We start from the raw sequence: 21,165 nt of genomic DNA on the forward strand, positions 1-21,165 counted from the left end.
TACTTTATGTAATGCTAATATACCTACTTCAGCTTCTTTTGACAAGTGTTTACATGGTATACCTTTCTCCATCCTTTAATTTTGAATGTATCTATAGCCATATATTTAAAGTGAGATTCTTGTAGATAGAATATACTTGTCTTGCTCTTGTTAATTCAATTTGGCAATACCTAGCTCTTAACTGACAAATTTACATAATTTACATTTAATATAGTTACCAACATGATTGGCTTTAAATTTACCAATTTGTTTTTATAAATGTGTGCTATATATTCTTCTTATTTTAAAATACATTTAATAAAAATAACCCATAGTTTTATATATTTTACATGTGTAGAATATTTACAAATCCACTTCTACAGCATTTACTCAATGTTTACTATTTTTCCATTATTTGCCTTTTTGACTATTTCCTTCAGTAGTAAAATGTTGTCCAGTGTTCTCTTTAAAAAATTAGTTTCTTGGGCAATCCTCCCTGTTCCAAGGCCTCTGTTCTTTTCCTTTTTGATGCCAAAGCCGGATTTGATTGCTCCTTTAAGGTTTCCACTGGACAGTTGGGTCTTGGCAGCTGACATCCAGGTATTGGCCCTGGCCGATTACTGAAATACTTCATTTTCAGTGCCTGCGTGGCCGTAATTCGAGCACATGGATCAAATAAGAATAAGCCTTGTATGAGATCTAGTAAGTCGTCTCCTGCTGCACTGAAGATGTGATGCAATGGGATTCCAGGGAAACTCTTAAATGTCACATAATCTGGAAGACTACACATGTCCGGCCACTGTTCCTCAGTTGGTGTACCCAAATATTCTTGTTAGCTGATCAAGGTCTGAATCTCCTGACAAAAAAAGGAACCCTTAGAAGTAACTCTGCTAATATACAGCCAACAGCCCACATGTCCACACTCACACCATACATCCTAGCTCCAAATAGTAACTCAGGGGCCCGATACCACCTGGTTACAACCTGATATGTATAAGCTCTACTGGGGCTCCCATATGATTTGGCCAGGCCAAAATGTGCCAGTTTTAGAACTCCATTTTCATCTAGCAACAAGTTGTTTGGTTTTAGATCCCTATGTAGGATCCAATGTTGATGTAAATATTCTAATCCTTGAAGAGTCATCAACATACAGGCTTTGATGTGTGATGGTGTCAGCACAAGACGATTATCCTTTATTATAACCTCTAGATCAGTTTCCATAAAACCAAAGACAAGGCTAACATTAGATTTATGTCCAAAAGCATCAAGGAGACCAATTATATTTGGATGACTTAGCTCCTGTAATAATTGTATGTCTCTTAAGGCTGTTCTGCTTATATCATCTTTAGCTTCTGATCTATGTCCAAGTCTGATTTTATTAATGGCGACAATTTGGTTGGTATTCTTATCTCTGGCCTTGTAAACTGTGGCAAACTTAAAGCCTCCAACAGCCACTTCCGTCCACCAGGCTCCATTGCATTACTATCTATATATTCTTTTTCTCTTCCTTTTTCTACTGTCCTTTTGTGTTAAGTGAGCATTTTAATTATTCAATTCTATCGTCACTATTGGCCTATAAGACAGAGCTTTCTGAATTGTTTTTACTATTTTTTCTAGGATTTACCATATACATGTTTAAGTTCTTACAGTCTAAATTTTAGGAATATATCATTTCAATATGTTTTAACAGCCACACATCACTTCCTTCTACTAATTCTTTGTGCTATTATTTTGTTATGTTTTACTCCTAATTATGTTACAGTCTCCCCACTGTACTGTTACTATTTTTCTTCACTCAATTATCTTTCAGAAGTTTTTTTAAATGAATTTTTATATTCTCACATCTTTACTATTTAGAACATTTTATCAATATTTTGTATAGATCCAGATATTTATCATGTATCACAATCCTTCTACCTGTAAAACTTTATCATTTCTTATAGTACAAAATTTCACTGCCAATGAATTTTCTCATCTTTTGTTTACTTAAAAAGTATTCTATTTTATTTTCATTGTTAAAAGATAGTTTTGTAGGGTATAAAATTTCGAGCGAGTTAACAGTTTTTTTTCTTGTACTTTAAAGATATTGATTTATTGCTTTCTGCCTTATTTAGTCTCTTACAAGAAGATTGCTGACATTCTTATCTTTGGTTTTCTATATGTAATCGTGTTTTATTTTTTCCTTTGGATGCTTTTAAGATTTTATCTTCATATTTGGTTTTCAGAAGTTTAGCTTTGATGTGCCCAAGTATTTTTTTTTTTTATTTCTTCTGCTTTAAACCCTGGCTTTTTAAATCTGCTGTTTGCTCTCTTTCATTCATTTTGGAATATTATTTGCTATTATCTTTTTGAATATATTCTGTGCCATAGTATCTTTCTTCTCCTCATAAAACCTCAATTATATATATATGTTAGATTATTTGATATTATTCTATGGCTACTGAATATTCTATTCTCTTGCTATTATTGTTTCTTCATTTTTTTTTTCTTTTTTAGTATGGATAATTTGCATTGGTTTAACTTAAAGTTCAACAATTCCTTTCACTGCTATATCCAGACTGTTGATAAGTCATTCAGCAGAAAATTTATCAAATAAATTCTTCTTCTCTGTTTAGCATGTTTTTAAAAAATTTCTAGCATTCTCACTTGATTTCTTTTTAAATTTCTATATACCTCCTGAAATTTCTCATTTGTTCATACATGTGTTAACCTTTTTAACAAATTAACACTCTTTAGCATATTTAACATCGTTGTTTTGAAATACTTCATCTAAAGTACCATGATCTCATCACATCTTGGTTTGATTCTGTTGACTCCTTTATCTCTTGATAATGGGTAATTTGTCATAGTCATTGTTATTGTTTGTGTGTATCGTATAACAACACATTGAATGTAGACATCATGGCTAAAGAAAAATTCAGAGTGAGGTAAATTTACAACAGGAAATGGGCACACTTCTTATAGCAGTTCGTTAATATGGAGGTTAGATCAGTCTAAATAGTAGCTGAACTCAGTTGATTGTGGTTGTTGTTCTAATTACCTTTGATTAACCATAGACTTCAAATTCCTCCAGTCATAGACTACTACTACCTTGTGCTTAGGCTGAGGCACCTAGGGTGCTGGAGGGTTTTAACAGTATTTTGCTCCATCCTCACCTTTTAGCAGACCTTGCATCCCCATGCCACAGAGTGGGTCCCCGTTCAGTATCTTTCCCCTTTCCCAGAGAATATACTGCCTGCATTAGCTTGTTTCTATGTACAAGGCTTTTGCAGGTGCCAGGGGATTTCTAGTTTCTTATTTTAGCCTTCTCATCCTTCCTTCCTCTCTCATCATGATAGCCAAGATCTACCTTGCTTTTTCATCAGTGCAAGATCATATAGTTAACTTTTCTATTCTATTCTTAGTGAAATACAGCATTTCTCATCTCCTGCTACTCCATTGGCAGCCAAACTGGTATCAGGGGTGTATGGATGTTGCCTGCTTCTCTCTTAGTGGCAACGCCTTTATTTTCATGTGAGGAAAGGATTCAGAATAGGGCTAGACATTGCACCTTTCCCTCAACAGCAACCAATCATATCTACATTCCTGCATCACCAAAGAATTTGTCATGCTTCCAGTCCTACTCAAGAGTACCTCGTTAGGACCTATGAATGAGCATTGGTGAGTGCTTGCAGATTCTCCTTTGTATGGGGTTTCCATGGGTTCTCAACTATCATGCTGGTCTATTGGGCCTTTAAGTATTTTTTAAATGTTCAATTTGCATTAGTCAGGATTCTCCAAAAAAAGAAGACCAAGAGGATGTATATAAAATGATTTATTATAAGGAATTGGCTTATGTGATTATGGGCACTGAGAAGTCCACACCGAGGGGAACCAATGGTATAGATCCAGTCTGAGTCTGAAAGCCTGAGATGCAGGAGAGCCAATCATATCAGTTCCAGTTTCAGTCTGCATCTGAAGGCAAGAAAAGCCTGCTGTTCCAGTTTGGAGGCATTTAGACATATAGAAATAATTCCTTCTTAGCACTTTACTCTATTTAGGCCTTCACAGATTATTTTTTTGTGGTTTGTTGTTGTTGTTTTAGTAGAGACAAGGTTTCACCATGTTGGCCAGGCTGGTCTCAAATGCCTGACCTCAAGTAATCTACCTGCCTCTGCCTCCCAACGTGCTGTGATTACAGGTGTGAGCCACCACACCGGCCAGGTCTTCACAGATTGCATGAGACCCACCTTCATTGAGAAGAGCAATATGTTTTACTCAGTCTACTGATTCAAACATTAATATCATCCAGAAACACTCTCACAGACAGACTCAGAATAATGTTTAACCAAATATCTGGGCACTCATTGGCCTTGTTAATTTGGCACATAAAATTAACCATCACACAGTTGTTTTCTTTTTATCTGATTTTATAGCTGCCATCTCTTTCTGCTTTGTTCTGCCAAAGGCAAATTTAATGTGGTCCACCTCTCCTGGAGGGTCTTGACATCCTCTGAAATTCAGTGATCTTAGTTGCTTTGAAACCTCAACTATCTGATGAGTACAAACAAGATATACTTTTGTAGATTAATTATTTTTATTGTTAGAGTAGGAGCTTTTTATATCCAAAGTAGAAGCAGCTTTCCCAAATAGTCTTAACATTCAGGGTAAGAAATTTTTGAATCAAGTCATTTTTATATTAATGTTTCCCTCATAGTAAACATAAAAACATACCCTCTTCCCACAATAAATATTACTTATGTATTACTATATAAGAGTTTACTAAAATAACAATTTACTATTTTTGAAAATTATGTTATGGAAATCTAAATGTTTCTTAATTTCAATTTTTCATTTTTTAATTTCATATTAACAAATAACTTTTTTTAAGTTTAGAACACAAATACATCTGTGGGACCTTGAAATGTTCAAACCCTCTTGACACAGTGCCTATAAATGTATTATCAACAAAATGATCTTACTCCCACCTTTTTAATCAAGGCCAAGACTGATGGTAAAGACAGAAAAGGTGACAAAGGCCAAACCACTAGTGGCCACAGCTCCATAGTTTCTGGATGAAATAATTTATATACTAACACTAGCAGAAAGAACCCCCTTATACACCTCAAAGGGGAAAGGGTAGCTGTGTCAATAACGGATCATGCATGTTTATAGTTATTTAGAATCATGTAGTTAAACATGATCATCTAAACCTCACTTGTAATATGTTTGAAAAAATAGATGAAGACAGTATCATTGGAAACTTTCCATACTGATAGCTAAGTTCTGTACTTCTGCTACAAAGTTGAAAAATGTGTTCTAAAAGGCAAATATATAAAAACATTCCTGTGAGAAGGGATAGCAAATTGTTCCAAGCCTATACAAACCTCAGCAGGTATAAATCATGTAATAGCTGAGCATTCCATTAACAATTTAGAGCATTCCATTAAACAATTCCAAATGTCATCAGAGTTTCTCCAACATATAAACCATATTTCTATCAAAATCTCCCCCATTTTTGACTATTTGTTGTTCATGCTATTGCTGTGGATGCCAAACTGAAATCTCTAGGAATTAACCAAGACAAGTACCTTAAAAATTGAGTTCCCACCCCCGCTATACACAGCAATATGGCCAAAAATGCCTTAGCATGAAAACTATTACAATTTTGATTTCTTGAAATTTTCTGGAACCTTGCTGAAAAGGAAACTGCTGTATGAAACCGTTATTTCAAAGATCCATTTCGACTCCTCTGAAAATTATTAACTAAGAAGTAACAGCATCAAGTTAATTTTGTGGGCAGTGGCCAATTTCCACTTGCTCTTCTCCCTCTGTTTTCCCTGCTACAAACAGTAGAAAGATGTCAGCGCAGTTGGCTATTCCCTAACAGTAAAATTCCCCTTCCATTCTAAACAGCTCAGCAGACTCTCAGTACAGAATAAACTAATGGTCATTGGTCAGAGCCCACAGTTCTTTGCTCTTTGTCGTGTGAATTTTAAAAAATATATGTGATAATCATCTCCTGAATTTCAATTTCCTGAAGACAATATGACAAATTTATTTTAACTATTCTGATGCAGAAAGCTAATTAAGTAAACTGGTTCAGCAACTGATCATGTTTCACTAATTTCAACCATCTGCCTCAACATTTGTTCCTATGTGCACCAGCTTTCATAGCTTCTTTCCTCTAATAGCAATTAATGAAACTGTTAATAAGCTACATATATCATACACTGTTATAACAATTTACCAAAGGGTAGCATTATGAGACAAATTATATTTAACAATTGTAGAAGAATGACTCTGATTATCACATGTACAACATCAATTAGATTTTTTAAATTTATGCTTCTCAATTAATTATCTAACTAATTTGGTGTACATTCTATGTATAATTTGTAATTTTAAACTCCTGGTCAGATTTTGCCATCATTTTTACATGCTGACTGCTTATATGAGGCACATATTAATGAAACATAACCTCTCTGCAAATTACTGAGCCTTGTTTTTATTTTCATTCATTGTGCTTTTTCATAAGAACTTTTTCGGCCAGGCGCGGTGGCTCAAGTCTGTAATCCCAGCACTTTGGGAGGCCGAGACGGGCGGATCACGAGGTCAGGAGATCAAGGCCATCCTGGCTAACACGGTGAAACCCCGTCTCTACTAAAAAATATAAAACTCTAGCCGGGCGAGGTGGTGGGCGCCTGTAGTCCCAGCTACTTGGGAGGCTGAGGCAGGAGAATGGCGTAAACCCGGGAGGCGGAGCTTGCAGTGAGCTGAGATCCCAGCCTGGGCGACAGAGCGAGACTCCATTTCAAAAAAAAAAAAAGGAACTTTTTCAATTACTGTGCAATGCATAAAAAGGCAAATTGTACTATTATCCAGTTTTTGCACTATATTCAAAGAATGACATGATATATGCACACACATATATAGTAATTTTAATTTTAAATGAGGTTAATTTATAAATATATTTTACAAATATCCTTTAAAAAAAAGTACACCAAAAACCAAAAAATAAATGGCTTTTACAAAGTAAGTCCTATCTAATTTAAACTTCTACAATAGCATTATGGATCTGGTAACTCCTGTATAAATGAAAAATACAAAATATGATTTGACTTTGCCAAAGATTTGGTATTTATTTTCCTGGTAATTAAAAAAAAATAAAAAAGAACGTTTCTTCAAAATATGTTTTATAAATACACAGTATTGATGAGTAAGTGCTAAGAGCTCAACTCATCAATACTCTGTAGTTCTCCGTTTAGCCACTACTCTGTCCAAGGGTATGTGAATGCACACACATTCACACATACTCAAACTCATAGTCTTCTCTGTTATAACCACTACCTTTGCTTCCATAACCACATTTACAATATTATTATAGAGGAAGAAATCCTGTATATCATGACATCCAGGACATTTTTACAAAGCTCCAAGATGTGGACGATCCTACACATTCCTCCCCCTAATAAGCTGTGTGGATAGCATAGACCTAATCTAAGGATTTTCAGCCTGGGCATGGTGGCTCATGCCTATAATCCCAGCACTTTAAGAGTCTGAGGCAGATGGATCACTTGAGGTTAGGAGTTCAAAACCAGCCGGTCCAACATGATGAAACCCATCACTAACAAAAATACAAAAATTAGCCAGGTGTGATGGCGCATGACTGTGGTCTCAGCTACTTGGGAGGCTGAGATGAGAGGGTCACTTGAACTGGGAGGCAGAGGTTGCAGTGAGCCTATTGCACACCTGCACTCCAGCCTGGGTGACAAAACAAGACTGTCTCAAAGAAAAATCCTAAGGATCTTCAAAATGCTTTTTACCAATTTGTAGCGGATGATATGTACAAGAAAAATACATCTGAAATATTAACAGTAAAAACATATACCAAGTTTCCAAAGCAATTTAGCAAAAAGGCAATTCAGAGTTTTAATGAATCAGAGAGGAGATACATTTATAGCTTAATTCCCATCTGACACAGTTTGGATATCTGTCATCACTCAAATCTCATGTTAAGTTGTAATCCCAAAAGCTGGAGGTGAGGCCTGGTAGGAGGTGTTTGGATCATGGGGGCACGGATCCTTTGCAGCCTGGTGCAATCTTCATGATAGTGAGTTCTCGTGAGATCTGGTCCTTTAAAAGTGTGTGGTACCTTCCTCATCACTCTCTTTTACTTGCTCCTGCTTTCAACATGTGATGTTCCTGGTCCCCTTTGCCTTCTACCATGATTGCAAGTTTCCTGAGGCCTCATCAGAAGCTGAACAGATGCCCAGGACCATGCTTCTTACACAGCCTGCAGAATCGTGAGCCAATGAAACCTCTTTTGTTTATAAATTACCCAGTCTCAGATACTTCTTTATACCAGCAAGAACAGCCTAATACATCATTCTATACTACACTATGTTCACTCTATGACTTAGGTTTATCAAGACTGGAGATGACTCAAGGACTGATAAACTCTTTTTTTGGTACACTTAACAAAAGTCTCTTTACAAGAAAGACATAAGAGCCTTTTGAGAAGCAGCTCATTCTAAAGCAGGAAAGAGGAAGAGCACTAATTTGGCTCTAATACAAAAGCTCGACACTTGTGAGGTTGAATACAGAGGAGGAATCACCACTCAGGCTATCTCTAGTTCATTTCCACGAATGTGTGTTTTATCTCATTTAATCTTGCGTATATGAGGTTTAAAGAATTTTGGCAAACATCAAAGCATGACCATTAAGTTATGCAACTTCTTGACTGGAGACATAGCTAGTACTGCCTGTACCCAGTGAACAAATGACTATCAATTCTTCCCTGCTCCTCGCCCAAATTGCAGATTATAATTGTCCTTCTCTGCTTCTTAAATTTAAAGCTAAGCTATTGAAAATACCTATAAATACATCTCATGAGAAAAATTACTTCTTAGATTATTTGATATTATCATTTCTAGTGATAAACAAGTACATATTGGTATGGTTTAGTTAGGAGCAAGGGTTGAAGGGGTACAATGAGATGCCAAGCGGTCTTGGTTCCCTTGTGTTTTGCATATTTTTAAACAGCAAAGAAATTTCTATTGAAACTATTACTACTTTACTATTGTCATAAAAAGAGAATTGAGATACCCAAAGAAAAATAATCAAAATAATGCAAATGACAAGAATGAGATTCTTGGAAGAATGAGGAAAAAGGAATTGCTAAAAGCATTAAGCAAAAATGATAGAATAGTTTGTCCTCCTTTAAACCTGCCCCAATTTTATTGTATAAATAACTTACATTTTCCAATGGATACTCTGTATCTTAATTAAAATAATCAGTTTGAAAATCCCCTAAACCAAAGAAGCAATAAAAATACTGAGAAACACTGCCTTCTTCAAATCATAGGAGAATAATTCCACCCAGCTATCTTAGTCTGATTTATTGTCACTAAACAAAATGCCACAGACTGGGTAATTTATAAACAGTAGAAGTTTATTTGGCTCATGGTTCTGGAAGTTGGGAAATCCATGATCAAGGGGTCATCTGGTGAGGATCTTCTTGCTGCATTATTCCATGGTGGAAGGGCAGAAGGGCTGTGAATTCCCTTGCAGTCACGGCAAAAAGAAGACAATGAAAATAATGGTTTCTACTACTCTTTCTTTTCAGAATCCTGAGACGAGAACCTCTTGTGGTGAGAAGCACCAACAATCACCACAGAGGGTCCCCAGATTAGCTACTCCTCTAGGGAGAACTAACTCCTGAGGTAATCTCAATTCTGGCTCCGTTCCCCATATCTAAAATAATCTCTCAACATTGACCTTGATAACGTTGGCAGCAAATAAAGATGAAGACACACACCACAAATCCAACAAGTACCACTCATTGACTGGTAATGGGAAATTTGGTCCTAAAGTTTCTGTAGACCAGAGATATTTAACTCTGCAGGCTTCCTGTGAATAAACACCCATATCCTACCCTCTCTTTGTCTACCACTCTAGACATGGCCACTCAGCAGCCATCTTCCTTTGTAAAGGTGAAGCAGAAAAGTTCCAATGAGAAAAGTCATTGACAACTTTGCTCGTTGGTAGTACACTAGTCATTTTTCAACCAAGCCTTCAAAGACTCAAATGTATTATCTTGAATACAAAGAGCAAAATCTAATATCTCTAACATTATCAGGATAATCAACTGTTTAGTATAGGTTTTTTTCTCTTTTAACAATGTTAATTTTGGGTGGGTTTTTTTTGAGATTTTTCAACCAAGCCTTCAAAGATAACTCAAATGTACTATCATGAATACAAAGAACAAAATCTAATATCTCTAACATTATCAGGAAAATCAACTGTTTAGTATAGTTTTTTTTTTTTTTCTCTTTTAACAATGTCAATTTCTTTGTTTTTGTTTTGCTTTTTTGGAGCAGGGTCTCATGCCCCTCTCCCAGGCATGAGTAGAGTGGCATGATCATGGCTCACTGCAACCTCAATTTTGCAGGCTCAGGTGATTCTCCCACCTCAGCCTCCCAAGTAGCTGGGACTACAGATGTGTGCAACCACGCTCAGCCAATGTCTTTGTACTTTTTGTAGAGAAGTGGTTTTGCCATATTATTCAGGCCAGTCTCAGACTCCTGGGCTCAAACGACCCACCTGCCTCGGCTTCCCAAAGTGCTAGGATTACAGACATGAGCCACCATGCCTAGGCAACAATGTCACTTTTGAAAACCATATTTTTAAGAAAATTATTTGACTGTTAATTATTTTTAGGCTGTAATGACAACCTGAGTTTTTTTATTATTAATTAGCAAACTGTTTATAATGAAATAATTCCCTAATAACTCAGAAGACATATAGAGCCCTTTCCTCTAATAAATTGCCCCTAATATGCTTCTCTTTTGCATAAAGAGTCTTTTGTCCTTCCCCTAAATTGGCTGTTATTTCTCACCATTGTCATTATATTACTGTTTCTCATCTGCTCCCTTACTCTATGTACAATTGTCTGGGTAAGGTTTTGAAAGTGTGCCAACCTCTTCTCTGGAGTAAGCTCTGGACTGTCATTTATCATTTAGAGGGCTTTTTCATTTACTCCCTGGTTCACAATTTGGTTTCACACCACAGACTAAAATCTGCCTTCTGGACCCATTGAGGTTCGCCATATTGTATATGTTATTGTTGTTTTCCCAGAGAGCATCATATGTTTAAAATAGATTGACTTGTGTTACCATAAATAAGAAATAAGAACTTGCCAGGAGTTTAATATATAGTCTAATGGCCTTAGAGAAATGCAAGCAGTTTTGAAGTTTCATTCTCATAGGCATTCTTGGTTTCCACCAAAAAATGACTTTTAAATAAGAAAAATATAGCTATTTTCATCGTGGCTAGCTCTGGCTCTTTAAATTAGACCAACTCAAGTACATACATATACCATAGATCCTTAAAGCAAGACTTAGGTATCCACCAGGGTTTATAGCTTTTATTGTGAACCTCCTCTTACTTATTCCCAATCTATTCCCTCATTTTATTTCTACTAAGGCTCAGTCTTCTGGATCTGTGACTCCTGACTTTATTTCTGCTTATGGTATTTGAGCTTCAGTTTTGCCAGTGAATCTGGTTTGGCTACTATTCCCATTTTTTACTCCATGGGTTACATCTGGTAGAAATCTCTTGCTACAGCTCCAGGAAACACACACACACACATACACACACACACACATACACACACACACACACACACACACACACATCTAGTCACAGGAACCCATATATCTACCCTTCACCCTGTATTGAGAGAATATTTAGACTCCCAATCTCAAGGTCGTTGTGCATTAGAGCAAGTTCAACACTTATTGATAGTTTGCATCAATAGGAGGCAAGTTATCCTATATCTTCTGTCAAAGTGAAAGGCATGTGAAATGGGAAAATGGAAAACATTATTTCATGACTTTTTTCCTTTTCACATGTATTTAACCACCTCAGGATGAGATGTGCACAAATGCAATCAGAAACATGAATAGAAAGTTAGTGATTACTTAATAAGATTGTTTAACTTTTTCAAAATCATGAAAATTGCCAGCCACAGTTTTTAACAATCTGCTAACTACTCCATAAGATAAAGCAACAGGATGTTGAAGGAGTCTTTACCTATTGTCTTGGAAATTTTGCTGAAGTTTCAATAATGAAAACAGTAGGTAGTAAGTATATTCACTTTCTGAAAACAAACAAACAAGAAAAACTAGATACACCTATGCTAGACTTAATTAAGATTATAGAAACTATCTAGTGATTTCATCAATCACACTGAACCATTTCCTGCCTATAGGAGAATTGATAATAAATTAGAAAGGGAGATTGAAATAGATCATCAAGATAGAGTGCTGTGTCAATTCATTTCCTTTCCCCAGCCTGTAAAGAAGAGAAAGGAACTGCTCCCCACTCACAAGCAAAGAAAGATTGGCATGCTTGCCATTCAGACAAGCATTTAACTTTCCACATAATTATTTCCTAAGCTCTGACAATCTTGGAGAACCAGAAGTGAGTGAGGTGATTAGGTGTTTGGACAGTTGTAATGTGTCTTAGGGAGATTGGGAGCATATAAACAAAGAGATTGACTTCTACTTCCTGCTTGCAAAATTTTGAGGGCAGCAATATGAGTGGAATGTGAGAGATGGGCAGGGTAAGGAGACCATTCAGTTGTGAGGTCAGCTTGTCCTTACAGCAGTTGGTGTGGTTAGAAAGCATTAAGTCCCCTTAAGCCAAAGGATCACTACTTACAATAGCTGGGCTCAGAGCAAGTTGATGCAATTTTGCCCAAGATGGCTGCCTTCTGCCTTGAGAAGCTCCAATGTAAGTGTCTAAGTGGGTTGTTCCCCCAGTGTCAGAAAGTAAAAGGGATCAGGCAGAGCTCAGAGCTCATTGCTCTGTCTTAGAATGTGAGCAGGCTCTAAACAGAGTTTGTCATGTATGAGTATAATCTCCTGGAGAAATCGTCATATGTTCTGGGCAAGAAGCAGATGACTGTTTGCCAAAGGGCTTTAAAAATTCTGAACATTCAGCATGAATTCATAGTGGATCATGAATGATTCTAAAATTTGTCTTGAAAAAAAAAATCCATGATAGGCTATGCTGCAAAAACAGATGTATTATTAAAATATCACCAAAAACCCTATGTTTGAGCATTCTAACACATTTTTTACTATCAATATTCTATGCCTGCGCAGTGGAAACAAAGAAGGAAATGTGAGTAAGAAAGCCCTAAGTAATTTTTAACAATGATAAAGGAGCTTGATTTAATGTTAACAAATGCAGATGTTTCAAGTAATGACTTGGCCTTTTGAAAAGACATTAAGGGGGCTCCTATGGTAATGCTGGCAATACTTATGCATTGTTAGACCACTACCACAAAAAGACAAGGACCTATCAGAAGTGACCACCCTCACTTATCCACTGACAGTACGAAGCTTGGGATTTACACCATCATCAATCAAAATATTACAATTGATTGCTAAATGTGAATTTTCCCTCTCCTTTCTAAAAATAGCCCTCCTTATTTATTACAACAAATCCACTGAATAAATGAAAGACAACCAAAATCTATTTTTGAACAATAATTACAAATAATACTCCTGAAGCTAAAGTGATTTTCAGTTTCAAATGCAAAAACAGAAAGATAGAAATAAACATGTACATTGTTTAGAAGAGGTGGAAAGATTTTGAATAAACAAGTGATTTAATAAACCACATAGCTTCTAATCCTTTCAAAACCCACTGTTCCTTTTCTACACACAACTATGCCAAGTTTAGATCCTTCTCAAATGTCACAGTTTTGATTTCTGAAATGATCTCGTTTACAGATAGCAAGTCATATCTTCGTATTTTCAAAATCTTTTAAGTTTATTAGAACTACTATCAGTGACAGTTTAAAAACAATTCCTGGGGCCAGGCGTGGTGCCTCTCGCCTGTAAAGCCAGCACTTTGGGAGGCCGAGGCAGGTGGATCATTTGAGGTCAGGAGTTTGAGACCAGCCTGGCAACATGGTGAAACCCCGTCTCTACTAAAAATACAAAAATTAACCGGGCCTGGTGGTGGGCACCTGTAATCCCAGCTACTTGGGCGGCTGAGGCAGGAAAATCACTTGAACCTGGGAAATGGGCATTGCAGTGAGCCAAGATCACGCCATTGCACTCTTGCAGTGCAACTTGCCTGGGTGACAAGAGCAAAACTCCATCTCAAAAAATCAAAAACAAACAAACAAATTCCTGGGATATCCAACCGGAAAGCCAACAAGTGACCTTGAAATTAACTTTAGATCCAACAACTTAGAAAAATCAAGAGGGAATAAAATAAGTTACATATTTTGGGGTTTTGTTTTTATCTCAGGATTTAACTGAATTCAGGATCTTTTAAAAACCCACATGTAGGGAGTTTCCTACTTTTCTTCCTGGTTAAAAAAAAGAGATTAAAAAATGAAATTTAGTGCTAGAACCATATTCTCGTTATCTTCTCATATTTTCATGTCTACTAAACCTATAGAGGGTTGCTAGGTGATTAAAACATACTTACATTTTCTGAATCCTAGAATTCAGTTTTAAAACATTTCAATGTTGGAGGAACATGATATCAACCACATTTTAAATACAGGAGTCAAAGCAAGTGCTATGTTTTTAAGTCTAGATTCCATTTAGGCATCTTCTTTTTAAGCTAGTTAGGTATGTATGATAAGAAAGCATGGCCCAGCTATAGAAACACAACAAAGCATGATTGGACTAAAATAAGCTGCAGAGTGGTTTTGTTTCTCTCCCATGAGCTGGCAGGTCACACTGGGGAAGAGTAGGTTGGGGGCGGCCATGACAGCTGACTCTCAGTCCGAATCCTTTGTAATGGAGGGATGATTGTTTTTCTGCCATCGTGTCCAAATGACAAAGGAAACAGCCAGAAAACTAAAACGTTTGCATCTGTTAAGTACCACCTACACCTGCCTACAGATCTTCATGACGCAGATTGAGAACAAAGTGCATATGTTACTAGGCAGAGGGGGCTGGGGTTCATAGCACGAATCTTATTGGCAGGGATGTATTTTAGTGAGTTGAATTATGCCTGTCTGATAAACAACATTTGGGTTCACCACAGGGAGGACTTGGAAAGAGAGGCTGTTCACAAGGAGATGCTGACACTTGGGGAAAAAAAAGCATTGAGGAAATATAATAGAACAAAATCCCATTTAACTATTGATGATGACTTCTCCAGCATGAGGTTTTGCTGGTTGTTACTATCATGGAAAAAGTTACACAGATACTGATATTCCATTAAAAAAATAGACTCATTTCTTCAAATAACTATCACTATACCAATAGAATTCCCCTGAAAAAAGACTTAAAACTTTCAGAGAATTTTAAAGAAATTTGGGGTAAATTCCTCCCACAGATTCAAGATTGTTACCTCTGAGTTTGTCTGAAATTTTGGATTTAGCTAGATGAGTTAGCTAACACTTACCTCTGAAGCTTATTTCAGACTCTTCAGTGTAGTAGATATGTGATTTATATGTTTTTATGTTTTTAATTGGCCTTATTCAGTAATCTTGCTAAATTAACTTTTAAATTGTAATAATTTATTTATAGATGACTGAGAATTTCTTAGTTATGCAGTTATATCTTCTGAAATGCAATGACAATTGTATTTTTTCCTTCCCAATTCTTGTAGTTCCTTTGTCTTGGTTGACTGTATCAGTTAGGCTCTTCAAGACAACATTGAAGAATATGTAGTAAATTTGCAGCCATATTGTTCCATTCTTCAAATCCAGATGAACGTTTTTGTCATTCCCCATTAGGTATTATATTTCTGGATGTTTTTGTAGATACTCCTTATTAAATTAAGAGCTTCCTTCTATTCACAGTTTGCTAAGATGTTTGATCATGAATGAGAATTGAATTCTAGTCTAAGCTTTTTCTATGTATATTGAGATGACTGTATGATTTTTTTTTGTTAATTTGTGAAGTCCACTGATTTTTAAAACGATAAACCAATTTTGCATTCCTAGAATAAACCTAACTTAATCATGATGTATCATCTTTTTTGTGTATTGCCATTCTGGGTTTACTAATACTTTGTTTAGGGATTTTTATCTATGTTCATGAGTAAGATTGGCTTGTCAATTTTCTTACTCAAAATATTCTTAAGAAGTTTTCATTTCAAAGTTATGCTTGCCTCATGAAACAAGTTGAGGAATGTTTTCTTTTATTTTCTATTAGAATTGCTCTAAATTGATGCCTTTGTTCTTAAAATGTTTGACAGAATTCAACAAAGATAATAAGTATATTGGAAGTATTATTTGTGGAAAGGTGAGATATTGTTTGGTCAGTTTGGTTTGATTTGGGTTAATTTGTTTACCTTTTGAATTCAGAATTTAGCATTTTAATAGCAAATGATATTGACGGTTTATACTCTTATTTCGTATTAAAACTTTGTATTAATACTCATTTCTTATTTCCATTCTTGCATCAGTTTTGGTAAGCTTTGATTTTTTAGAAATTTCTCAATATCATCTAAATTTTCAAACTTATTACTGTATGGTCGTTCATGATATTCTCCTTTGATATTTTTTGTTTCTGAAGGGTCTATAATAATGTCATTTTTTTCCCCATTTATTACATTTGTTATCTGTCATCTTTTTTTCTTGATCATTTTACCAAACATTTACCCATTTTATTAGCCTTTTCAAGTTAATCTATTTTATTTGCCTATTAGACTTCTGGCTTTGTCAATTTCTATATTTTTAAGAGAAGCATGGTTAGATTTAGCTTTTTATTGATACATAATATTTGTATATTTTGTTACATGCATAGAATATGGAATGATCAAGTCAGGGTATTTGGGCTATCCATCACCTCAAGTATTTATCATTGCTATGTATTGGGAATATGTCAAGTTCTCTCTTCCAGCTATTTTGAAATCTACAATACATTGTTGTTAGCTATAGTAAATCTACTGTACTATCAAACATTATTTCTTCTATTTAATTGTATGTTTGTATGTATGTTTTACCCATTAAACAATTTTTATTCATTCCCCCAATGCCCCCCACCCCCTACCCCCAACACACATCCTTCCCAGCCTCTGATAAGTATCTTTCTACTGACTACCTCCATGAGATCAATCTTTTTAACTTTCACATTTGAGTGAGAACACATGATATTTGTTTTTCTATGCCTTGCTTATTTCAGTTCACATAATAACCTCCAGTTTCATCCATGTTGCTGTAAATAACAGGATTTTATTTTATTTTTTTTATGGCCAGGTAGTATTCCACTGTGTTTATTTACCACATTTTCTTTATCCATTCATCTGCTGATGGACACTTAGTTTGATTCCATATCTTGGCTATTGTGAGTAGTGCTGCCATAAACATAGGGTACAGGTATCTCTTCAATACACTGATTTCCTTTCCTTTGGATAAATACTCAGTAGTGTTATTGTTCGATCTTGTGCTGGCGCTACTTTTAAGTTTTTTGAAAAACCTCCATACAGTTTTCCATAATGGCTGTACAAATTTACATTCCCACCAACACTGTATAAGGGTTCCCTTTTCTCCACATCATCACCAGCATAGGTTATTTTTTTTTGCCTTTTTAAAAGTAGCCATTCTAACTGGGAGAAGATAATATCTCATCGTGATTTTCATTTGTGTCTCCCTGATCATTAGTGATGTTGAGTTTTTCATACCTGTTTGCCATTTCTGTCTTCTTTTGAGATATGTCTGTTCATATCTTTTGCCCACTTTTTAGTGGGACCATTTGTTGTTGCTGTTGTTGTTGTTTTGGCTGTTGCATTGTTTGACTTTCTTATATATTCTGGATACTAGTCTCTTGTCAGATGAATCATTGTTAGGTATTTTCTCCCTATCACCAAGTTGTTTTTACTCTCTTGATTGTTTCCTTTGCTGTGCAAAAGCATTTTAGTTTAATATAGTCCCATTTATCTATTTTTGTTTTCATTGTCTGTGCTTTTGAGGTCTTAGCCATAAAATCTTTGCCTAGACAAATGGCCTATAGTGTTTTGTCTATGTTTTATTCTAGTAGTTTTACAGTTTGGCATCTTATTTTTAGATATTTGACATTTTGACTTGATTTATATATATGGCAAGAGATATGGGTCTAGTTTCATTCTTCTTCACATGAATGTCATTTTCCCAGAACCATTTATTGAAAAGGGTGTCCTTTCTCCATTGTATATTCTTAGCAATTATGTCAAAAATAAGTTAGCTGTAAATTTGTCGATTGCTTTCTGGATTCTCTATTCTGTTCCATTGGTGTTTGTGTCCATTTTATACCCAAACAATACAAACAATACTGTTTGGGTTATCATACCTTGTAATATATTTTGAAGTCAGGTAGAGTGATGCCTCCAGCTTTGTTCTTTTTTCTCAGGATTGCTTTGGTTATTCAGGCTCTTTGTTGGTTCCATACAAACTTTGGGTTTGTTTTTACTATTTCTGTGAAAAATGACATTGGTATTTTGATAGTGATTACATCAAATCTTTAGATTGCTTAGTATGGTCATTTTAATAATGTTAATTCCTTTGATTCCTGAGCATGAGAAGCTTTTCCATTTATTTGTGTCCTCTTTAATTTCTTTCATCAGTGTTTTCTAGTTTTCCTTGTAGAGGTCTTTCATCTCCTTGGTTAAAGGTATTCCTAGATATTTCTTTTTGCAGCTGTTATAAATGGGATTGTCTTCTTGATTTATTTTTCAGCATTTCATTACTGATGTATAGAAATGCTACTGCTTTTTCTATGTTGATTTTGTATCTTTCAATTTTTCTGAATTTATTTATTTAATCTAAGTGGTTTTCTGGTGGAGTCTTAAGGTTTTTCAAAATATAAGTTCATGTAATCTGTAAGGAGAGACAACTTGACTTCCTCTTTTCCAATTTGGATGCCTTTTCTTTTTTTCTTTTGCCTGATTGCCCTGGCTAGGACTTCTAGTACTATGTTGAATAGAAGTGATGAAAGTGGGCATCACTGCCTTGTTCCAGTTCTTTGAGGAAAGGCTTTCATATAGTCCCCATTCAGTGTGATATTAGCTGTGGGTCTGTCATATATCACCTTTATTTTATTGAGTTATGCTTCTTTGATGCCTAGTTTGTTTCAAGTTTTAATCATGAAGGATGTTGTGTCCTTGTCTGGTTTTGGTATCAGGGTAATGCTGGCCTCAGAGAATGAGTTCGGCAAACCTCCTTCTTCTTCAAGTTTTTGAAGTAGTTTGAAGAAAATGTGTGTTAATTCTTATTTATAAGTTTGGTAGAATTCGGCCATGAATCCATCCAATCCTAGGATTTCCTTTGTTGGGAAACTTTTTAAAATCAATCTTGTTACTTGTTTTTGGTTTACTAAGGTTTTCTTTTTCTTCACTGGTAAGCTGTGCTAAAAGAAAAAGCTTAGTTGAATTAAATTAAACAGTTTAACTGAGCAAAGAGTGATTCATGAATTGGGCTGCCTCCCGAGCCAGAGTAGGCTCAGGATTTCAACATAGCCACGTGGTGAAAGAAGATTTATGAACAGAAAAAGGAAAGTGATGTACAGAAAATGGAAGTGATGTACAGAAATAGCTGGATTCATTACAGCTCAGCCTTGGCCTTATTTGAACACAGTTTGAAAAATTGGCCACCTTTAATTAACCAAAACTCTGATTGTCACAAGAGTATGCTACTGTCTGTTTACAACTCCATCTAGGTTAGTTCATGATGTACAGAGAAACCTTTAGGCCAAACTGCAAGAAGGCAGCTTTCAACTAAACTTGATTTAGAAGTTGTATGTGTCAAGGAATTTATTTTCTCCAGGTTTTCCAATGTATTCGCATACAGTTGTTTATAATACTCTCTGATGATCTTTTGTATGTTATCAGTGATATCAGTGATAATGTTGCCTTTTTTGTTTCTGGTTTTATTTAGGTCTTCTCTTTTTTCTTGGTTAGTTGAGCTAGCAGTTTATTGAGTTTCATTGATACACTTTACATTATTTTTTGGTCTCCATTTAGTTCTTCTACTAATTTTGATATTGGTTTGTTCTTGCTTTTCTAGTTCCTTGTGACATATCATTAGATATAGTTGGGTCATTTTTTAATCCATTCAGCCAATCTATATATTTTAAGTGGAAAATTTAACTTGTTTACATTTAAGGTTATTATTGATATGTGAGAACTCTACTCATCTAACCAATATTGAATCACTGCAGCCTTTCAGGTAGACATGGAGATAGGTCAATGTGGCTCTAGGGATGTGGATGTATAGGGACGATTGGGCCTCAGGGCAGGATGCAGTCTGGTGAGGAGTGGTCTCTGAAAATGGCATTGTGCTACAGCTGCTTAGGACTCAGGGGGTAGTGAGGGTGGGACCCGGTGTGAGCTCCCTCTCTGTAGCAATGCCATCACAAAATCTCCAGGTAGCTCCCTATGCTAGTTTCAGAGCCCATTAAGATTGAGGTGCTCTCCAGAGGGGCTAGGATTACAGGAGTCCACAGTGGGAATGTGGACTGCTAGGGGTCTCTCATTTACATTTTCCTTACACTGGGGAACCTCTCCCGGTTCCCAACCAATCCTGGCCAGGCTGGCTGCCTGCTTCCTTCTCCTTGCACACCTCAGGTGTTTCTTGTCACTTCTGTGTTAAAGTCCAGTGCTCTCTATTAGATGCTCTATTTTACGTAATTTTGGTTATTCTTTGTGGAGGAGGCAAGTGCTGGATACTTCTAGTTATCTTGAAGCCCCTTGTCAACCTCTCTCTCTTTTTTTTTTTTTTTTTTTTTTTGACACAGAGTCTTGCTATCACCCAGGCTGGAGTGTAGTGGCATGATCTCAGCTCACTGCAACCTCCACCTCCTGGGTACAAGCAATTCTCCTGCCTCAGCCTCTCTAGTAGCTGGGACTATAGGCACATGCCACCATGCCCAGCTTATGTTTGCATTTTTAGTAGAGATGTGGTTTCACCATGTTGGTCAGGCTGGTCTCGAACTTCTGACCTCAGGTGATCCACCCACCTCGGCCTCCCAAAGTTCTAGGATTACAGATGTGAGTCACTCCACCCAGCCAACCTTTATTTTTATGAATGTTTTCTATTATATTATTTTCAGATTTGTTTTAGTTTTTACTGTTTTCTATTTTTATTAGGACTAATATGTTATCTTTATCTTTTATTGTTTAAGTTAGATGTTTACTTCACTGATTATTAGCTTTTTTACTTTTTCAATATATCTATTTCAAACTGTA

The 21,165-nt window shown here is 35.9% G+C and overlaps 1 pseudogene; it reads right to left on the reverse strand.

The window, feature by feature from the left end:
* Positions 1 to 399: 399 nt before the first annotated feature.
* LOC102141185 (cyclin-dependent kinase 7 pseudogene) lies at positions 400 to 1,326 on the reverse strand (annotated as a pseudogene).
* Positions 1,327 to 21,165: the final 19,839 nt, after the last annotated feature.

Source organism: Macaca fascicularis, chromosome 12, assembly GCF_037993035.2.
Source record: "Macaca fascicularis isolate 582-1 chromosome 12, T2T-MFA8v1.1".
Lineage (NCBI taxonomy): Eukaryota > Metazoa > Chordata > Mammalia > Primates > Cercopithecidae > Macaca > Macaca fascicularis.